This window comes from Cervus canadensis, chromosome 10, assembly GCF_019320065.1.
Source record: "Cervus canadensis isolate Bull #8, Minnesota chromosome 10, ASM1932006v1, whole genome shotgun sequence".
NCBI lineage: Eukaryota > Metazoa > Chordata > Mammalia > Artiodactyla > Cervidae > Cervus > Cervus canadensis.
In genome coordinates this window covers 31,911,182-31,919,638 of record NC_057395.1, presented here as the reverse complement: position 1 = coordinate 31,919,638, position 8,457 = coordinate 31,911,182, and the positions used below count along the sequence as shown (strand labels likewise).

The 8,457-nt window shown below is 42.3% G+C and overlaps 1 non-coding gene across 1 annotated transcript; it reads left to right on the top strand.

Annotated features, from left to right (window-relative positions):
* Positions 1-3,151: 3,151 nt before the first annotated feature.
* Positions 3,152-3,258, top strand: LOC122449009. The gene has a single exon (XR_006271830.1). It is a non-coding gene; the product is annotated as a U6 spliceosomal RNA (small nuclear RNA).
* Positions 3,259-8,457: the final 5,199 nt, after the last annotated feature.

Here is an 8,457-nt window from a genome sequence, read left to right as displayed (position 1 = left end):
AGCTTATTATAAGATATAGAATATAGTACCCCTTGCTATACAGTAAGTCCTTGCTGATTATCTATTTTATATATAGTTGTGCATATCTGTTAATCCCAAGCTCCTAATGTAGCCCTCCTAATCCTGTCCCCTTTGGTAACCACAAGCATTTTTTCTATGTCTGTGAAGCTATTTCTGTTTTACAGATAAGTTCATTTGTATCATTTTTTAGATTCCACATATAAGTAATATTATATATTTGTCTTTCTCTGACTTGCTTCACTTAGTATGACAATCTCCATGTCCATCTGTGTTGCTGCAAATGACATTATTTCATTCTTTTTCGTGGCTGAGTAGTATTCCATTGTATCTATGTCCCACATCTTCCTTTTTTAAATTTTACTTATTTTTGGCTGTGCTGGGTCTTTGTTGCTCTGTGTGGGCTCTCTCTAGTTGTGGAAAGTGGGGGCTACTCTCTAGTTGCAGAGCACGGGTTCCAGGTGCTCAGGTTTCAGTAGCTGTGGCCTGTGGGCTGGGTAGTTACAGTGCAGGGGCTTAGTGCTTCACGGCATGTCTGGCCTTCCCGGAGCAGGAACAGAACCCATGTCCCCTGCACTGGCAGGCAGATTCTCAGCCACCAGACCACCACAGAAGCCTATACCACATCTTCATTATCCATTCATTTGTTGATGGGCATCCAGGTTGCTTCCATGTCTTGGCTATTGTAAACACTGGGGTTCAGGTATCTTTTCAAATTAGAGTTTCTCTGGATATATGCCAGGAGTGGGATTGCAGAGTCATATGGTAACTCTATTTTCAGTTTTGTAAAGAACCTCCACACTGTTTTCCATAATGGCTGTATCAATTATATTCCCACTAACAGTATAGGAGGGTTCCCTTTTCTCCACACTCTCTCCAGCACTTATTATTTTAGACTTTTTGGTGATGGCTTTCTGATTGGTGTGAAGTGGTACCTCATTTGTAGTTTTGATTTGCACTTTTCTAATAATTAGCAATCTTGAGCATCTTTTCATGTGTAGGATTCCTATTATTATTTCTACTGTCACTGTTACTGTCTACTGTCGTTATGATTTACTTCCATATTCTTTTCCAGTCCCTTTGCTTTATTATCTCCTTTAATTCTCAAAATCCAGATAAGCAGGTCCTGGTATTGTTGCTATTGTTTCTATAACGATATTGCTGTTGGGAGGACTGAACTCACTTGTATAAGGTTGCACAGCTGATGAGGGGCAGCATTGGGATGTGACACATCGGCGTGAGTCTGAAAAGTGAGGCTTCCCAATTCTCTGGAGGAAAAGAAGCTAATCAGGGCTGGACTGTGCAGATTAGACGCGTGTAATTGTTTTGTCGTGGTCAGCTTTAAGGAAAGCCAATCTCCCTCGCTTAACACTCTCCTCTGTCACCTACTGTGCTCCGATGAGTCCACACTCTTTCATCTCACTTACAAAGGCTTTGTGATTGGCCCCCTGCTTGCTTCCCCAGCCTAACCTCTCAATGCTGTCTGTCTTCTGTGATCCAACTTTGGGCAAAATCTTCCTAGAAACCCACTCACTGGAGAAACTCACTGAACTGTGTGTTCAGTGTAATCTTCAGCCCTCCCATCAAACAAACTGCAAACCCCTGGAAAGCAAAGAACGTGCTTTCAATCTATAAACTCATCAATTCCTACTCTGACACCTAAGGTCCAGCTGGATGAGGAACATTTGAGGAGGTTCTCAGACCTCTCTGAGTCACAATTTGATACTGTCAGTCACGAGGAAAATAACAGTTGCTAAGTCAGCCTCTAAGAGGGGCCCCTAACCCAGACTTGGAAGACCCGAGAGGGCTGCCCTGAAGAAAGAATGGTAAGCAGAGACTTTCGGGATGAATTAGGGTTGGTCAGGTAAACAACAGCAGAGGCTAGGGATCAGGGAGCCATGCTCCAGGCTGAGGAGCAGCAAACAGCAGAAGTGAAGGCCAGGGACTTCCCTGGGGTCCCATGGCTAAGACTCCGCATTTCCACTGCAGGGGATGTGAGTTCAATCCCAGATCAGGGAACTAAGATCCTGCATGCTGTGAGGCACGGTCAGGAAAAAAAAAAAAAGTGGAGAACAGAAAGAACTTGACTGGCTGCAAAAACTGGAAGGTGTTCCATGGGGAGGCCTGAGGGGAGTGGATCAATGGAGCTGGAAAGGCAAGTAGGGGCTGAGCAAAAATGTTCTCAAGCCGGAGCTTGCACTTTGTCCAGGAAGCAACGGGCCACTTTTAATATTAAAATGTCTTCGACATGGGACTTCCCTGGTGGTTCAGTGGCTAAGACTCCACACTCCCAATGTAGGGACCTGGGTACAACCCTTGGTCAGGGAACTAGATCCCACATGTCACAACTAAGAGTTTGCATGCCACAGTTATAAACCCTGCGTGCAGCAATGAAGAGCCAGAATCCTGCGTGCTGCAGCTAAGATTCAGCACAACTCAATAAACAAAAAAAAATATTTTTTAAAAATAAGCAAATAAAATGTCTCAGGCAGAGCAGTGGCATGATAGGAAGGGCATTTTTTCTAATGATCACCATGTTCTCTATTTCTGTTGCATATTCCTTCAAGCTATAGAGTAGAATTCTCTGCAAAGGGACTTAAAAGACATAGTGCTTAAGGTGCTGCTGTCCATGGGGTTGCAAAGAGTCGGACACAACTGAGCGACTGAACAACAACAGCAAAGATGTCATTAGATTTCTGAAGGAAGACTCAACGTGTAATTTCCCCCCCTCTCAGGTCTATGTAGAAAGAGGCCAGAAAGTTGCATCCATTGCTGTGGAAGCAATCCTCTCTGGGAATCAGCAAAAGCTCCTAGAAACCACAGCATCTCCCCTGTGCCTTTCACCGTGCTGTTTGGGAGGTGAAAACATTCAGCCTTCTCATGTTTGGATTAAGTAAGGAAAGCTGCAGGGGCCACATACATCCTGAAGACACTGGCTTCAACAGGGTAAAATAATGACTTATTGTCAGCCATGTTTAATCAGCCTCTTGAATAGGGGTGCAGGAAAAGCAGGGAGAGCTTTGGGTCCCCTGAGGAGGGTGATGTGTTAATAACAGCCACAGGCCAACAAGAGAGGAACACATAGAGAAGATGTGGCACTTATATACAGGGGAATACTACTCGGCCATTAAAAGTGCTCGCTTTGGCAGCACATATACTAAAATTGGAACGTTACAGAGAAGACTAGCATGGCCCCTGAGCAAGGATGACACGCAAATTCATGAAGCATTCCATATTTGGGGGGCTTCCCTGGTGGCTCAGATGGTGAAGAACCCATCTGCAATGCAGGAGATCTGGGCTCGATCCCTGGGTCAAGAAGATCCCCTAGTGAAGAGAAGGACTACCCACTCCAATATTCTTGCCTGGAAAATTCCATGGATAGAGGAGTCTGGTGGGCTACATCCCAGGGGGCTGCATAAAAAGGAAGGAAATTAGGTCATCTGTAGAGACTTGAATGGAATGAGAGACTGTCATACAGAGTGAAGTAAGAAAGAGAAAAACAAGTATCATGTATTATCGCTTCTATTGGAATATAGAAAAATGGTACAGGTGAACTTATTCCCAGAGCAGGAATAGAGATACAGATGTAGAGAACAGACATGTGTATATGGAGTGGGAGGGGGGCTGGGGGAAAGAGAGAGTGGGATGAATTGTGAGATTAGGTTTGACATATATACACTACTATGTATAACACAGATAACTAGTGGGAAGCACAGGGCGCTCAGCTAAATGCCCTGTGATGACCTAGAGGGGTGGGATGGGGGGAGGGAGGCCGAGGAGGGAGTGGATATATATGTACATAGAGCCAACCCACTTCATTGTACAACAGAAACTTACACAACATTGTAAAGCAATAATACTCCAATTTTAAAAAGCCAAGTATGTATAGAATTTATTATGTGCCAGGCACTATCCTAAGGATGCTACATACATATTAGCTCAGTTAATCTAAGCCATAACCCTATGACAGAAGGACCTTTCAAACCCCATTCTCCAGATAAATAAACTGATGCATAGAGAGGTCAAATACCTTGCCCAGGTCAGCCAGTTGATGAGTGACAGTGCTGGAATTCATGTCCTACCCTTCCAGAGCCAACCACACCTTTTCCTCCACCCCCTGTCACCCCAGCTTGAAATGTGGGTCACGGCTTCACAGGAACTGGGGGTATTGCCACCCCTTCACCCCTTCTCAGATCCAGTAGCCCAGCCACAACTCTGACATTAGTCCCCTCCATTCCCGTGGCTACAGAAGATCTCTAATTCCCTGGTCTCTTTGTGATTCCAGAAGTGGGGCTGTGGTCCCACTTCTGGCGACAACCTCCATCTTGATCTGGAGGGAAAGAAAAGAACTCCCTAGTTTTAGTAATAAATCATATACCTGCCTTGTTCACTCCTCATTCTAAGTGCTCTGTTGAAATAGCACCTCCTCCTAGAAGCCTTCCCTGATTCCTTATGAGTTAAGCACAAACACATTACTCTTTAGTCCCTGGTTTATTTTACTTCCCAGCACCTATTACCAGTTGAACTTACATGGTCTATTTATTTGTTTAATGAGATACCTGGTTGTTATCTGTCTCTATTACTGGAATATCACATTTACAATGTTAATTTCTACTCTACAGAAAAAGTGACTCATATGTATACATATATATATTCTTATACATATATATATATATATATATATATATATATATACACACACACACATTCTTTTTCCTATTCTTTTCCATTATGGCTTATCACAGAATATTGAATATGCTTTCCTGTGCTACACAGTAGGACCCTGTTGTTCATCCATTCTTTACATAATAGCTCATATCTGCTAACCTCAACCTCCCACTCCATCCCTCTCCCAACTCCCTTCCCCTTGGCAACCACAGGTCTGTTCTCTCCGTCTGTGAGTCTGTTTCTGTTTCACAGATAAGTTCTTTTCTGTCATATTTTAGATTCCACATACAAGTGATAACATACGGTATTTGTCTTTCTCTTTCTGGCTTACTTTGCTTAGTATGACAACGTCTAGGTCCATCATTGTTGCTGCAAATGGCATTATTTCATTCCTTTATTCCATTATATATATATATATATATATATGCCATGTCTTCTTTACTCAATTTATTCATAAATTCCATGATAGGAGAGACTCGGTCTTTCACTAATGGAGTTTTGGCTCCTAAACAATTGTCTGGTAACAAAAGGGGGCCCCTCAGATATTTTTTTTCTAATTCAGTCATTGCAAGGTGAATAAAGTTATTACTGACTGACTTCCCAGCCTCACCTCTGCTAGGACAGCTTTCCTCCATGGAAGCATGAGTCCTCATCCTTCTTACCTCTTTTTCTCCTTCCACTTCTATAAGGTCTAAAACCACAAGTTTTGTTTTTGTGTTTTTTGGAGTTCCTGCTATGTGATGTTCCTCCTCACCCTGTGAGTCTGTGCTGGGTTCCCCTGGCTGCCTTCTTTCTCTGTAAGGAGAAAAGCACATATCTACCTTCTGGGGTGTGGACTGTCACTGAGAGAGTCTGCACATTGCGGGGCAACTGACTCCCAGCCCATGGCAGGTTTCCCTTCCGCCTTCCCCGCAGAAGGGAGCTCTGCCATCCCAGCACTATCCCGTGTGGTGGGGAACTTTGTCTTATGAAGTTCTGTCCAGTTTATGGCAGAGCGTTTGTCTAACGGGTAGTGGAAAAATTGGGAGATTGCAAATGACTGCGAACCCTGAGGGAAAGGAAATCTTCTGACCTCGGTGAGAATTAAAACAGCCCCATGTAGGATGTGCCCGGAGGCTCCACGTCCTGTGGTGAATGAAAGGCATCTTCCCTGAGCAGGAGAGGACACTCCGTTCCCCCATCAGCCCACAGCCAACTTCAGATACAGCTCAGGGTCAACCGTCTTCTCCATTCCTTCACCCCAAACAAAATCATGGAGGCAAAACAGGGTAAGAAAGATCGGCCAACTGGACCCTGGCAGCAAAGCAAATCCGGTGAAATATCCTCAAATGAAGGAGTATGCATTTCAAATTGTCTTTGTTTTTCTAACTCTGGACTCCCCTCCAACAAACTTTGCTCTAAAATGGAAAAACAGCTGGGCATTATCTTTGTGTAAATACTGGAATAAAAGAGATATTCCCTAAAAGAAAGGAATCCTAGGAGAGGAATCTATCTTGAAAACATTTCTTTAAGAATAATCAGTGAGGGGCTTTCCTCCTGGCTTAGTGGTAAGGAATCCCCCTGCCATGCAGGAGACACTAGTTCTATTTCTGGTCTGGGAAGATCCCACAAACCCCAGAGCAACTAAGACCATACTCCACAACTACTGAGCCTGCGCGCTAGAGCTCTGGAGCCACAACTACTAAGCTAGAGCCCATGTTCTGCAACAAGAGAAGCCACTGTAAATACAAGGCTGAGTTCCTCAAATGGAGAGGAGTTCCTCAAATGGAGAGGAGTCCCTCCTTGCCCCCACCCCCTCTCCTCAACTAGAGAAAAGCCCTCACAGCAACAAAGACCCAGCATAGCAAAAAATAAATAAATAAATAAATTTTTAAAGGGAACCTGTAAAAAAAAAGAAGAGTCAATGGTGACTTCCCTGGTGGTCCAGTGGTTAAGACAATGCAGGGAGTGCAGATTCTATCCCTGGTTGGGGAGCTAAGATTCCTACATGCTTTGCAGCCAAAAAACCAAAAATGTAAAACAGAAGCAATCAATATTGTCACAAATTCAATTAAGGCTTTAAAAATGGTCCACGTTAAAAACCAAAAAAAAAAAAAGGTTGTCAACATGTGAACTTCAGAAATCACAGTAAATATTTAATACATAATCTGAACAGTTATCTATAACACATGCTTTTACCAGGTTAGGTGAATCACTGAACATTGTATGTCAATAAAAAGCTACTGGGGGTTCCCTGGTAGCTCAGCTGGTAAAGAATCTGCCTGCAATGCAGGAGACCCCAGTTCGATTCCTGGGTCAGGTAGATCCCCTGAAGAGGGATAGGCTACCCACTCCAGTAATCTTGGGCTTCCCTGGTAACTCAGTCTGGCAAAGAATCCACTTGCAATGCAGGAGACCTGGGTTCAATCCCTGAGTTGAGAAGATCCCCTGGAGGAGAGCATGACAACCCACTCCAGTATTCTTGCCTGGAGAATCCCATGGACAGAGGAGCCTGGTGGGCTGCAGTCCATGGGCTTGCAAAGAGTTGGACACGACTGACTAAGCACAGCACAGAAAGCTATGGAAATTCAATTTTTATTTCTATCTGAAATGTTTTAGGGTAGAATGAATTAATTTATTTGCTCACATAATCACTTCAAATCCTTAGTGTATACTTGAAGAAAATAGTTTACTCAGTTATCTATATACCTTTTAAAAATTTTGTATTATAGTTGATTTACAATGTTTCAGGTATAGTGCAAAGTAATTCAGTTATACATACATATTTTTTTCATTTTTCAGATTATTTTACATTATACGTTATTACAAGAATCAGTTAACTTTACTCTTTTTTGGCTGTACAGCCTATGTAGTATGCAGGATCTTAGTTCCCTGAACAGGTATCAAACCTGTGCCCCCTGCATTGGGAGCATAGAGTCCTAACCACTGGACCACCAAGGAAGTTCCCAGTTATCTATATTTTTAAAAATATTCTAAGGTCATTTAAGACATTTGTGATGTGTTGTCTTACAAATTTCCTTTCCTTCATCCACAAAATTCCTTTTTTCTCCATAATAAACTTTTCATCACCAGCAACAATTTTTACCGAACGCCTCTCTGCACATAGCAAAACACCAAATGCTTTCATCTTGAATGACAACTATATAGGTCAACATGCTATGGAACCTTCAAATTGTCATAAAAATCCCTTTCTCCAATGGGTTCTCTTGTTTTGTGTCTCGAGATATTTTTTCTTGATTCTTTTTATCACCTGCCTTTGAAACATCAGATTTTCCCCAAAGCTTTAGCATGCTTCCAGTCTGTAATCTTTTTTTTTTTTCATTTCCACAGCTTTTTAAACAATGCAATAGGGACCACATTAAAAAATATTTAAATTGTCAACACCCTTTAAATTTTTATATCTTCAAAATGGAGTCTGTATTAAGTAATCATCAAATCCAAAATATAGAAGTCTCATTTGCTTCTTTGAAATATCAACATTCCTTGAAAATATTTTTGCCTCAAGATCTCATACAACTGGAAATTATTTAGATATAGCAATAATTTTCACCTATTCTTCTAAATTGTTCTAAGTCTAGGCATAGAATTATGTCTAGACAAAACAGAATAATCCTCTATTCAACTCCAGATTTTTTTTTTCCCATGCTGGACATCGTTTGCCAGCAAGATGTGAGAAGGGAAAGGTTGCACACTCAAGTTATTCTGAGGGTTTCAATCCAACTTTCATTTGCAACTAATTGGTGCAGAAACTAGGCATCTGGTTTTCCCACC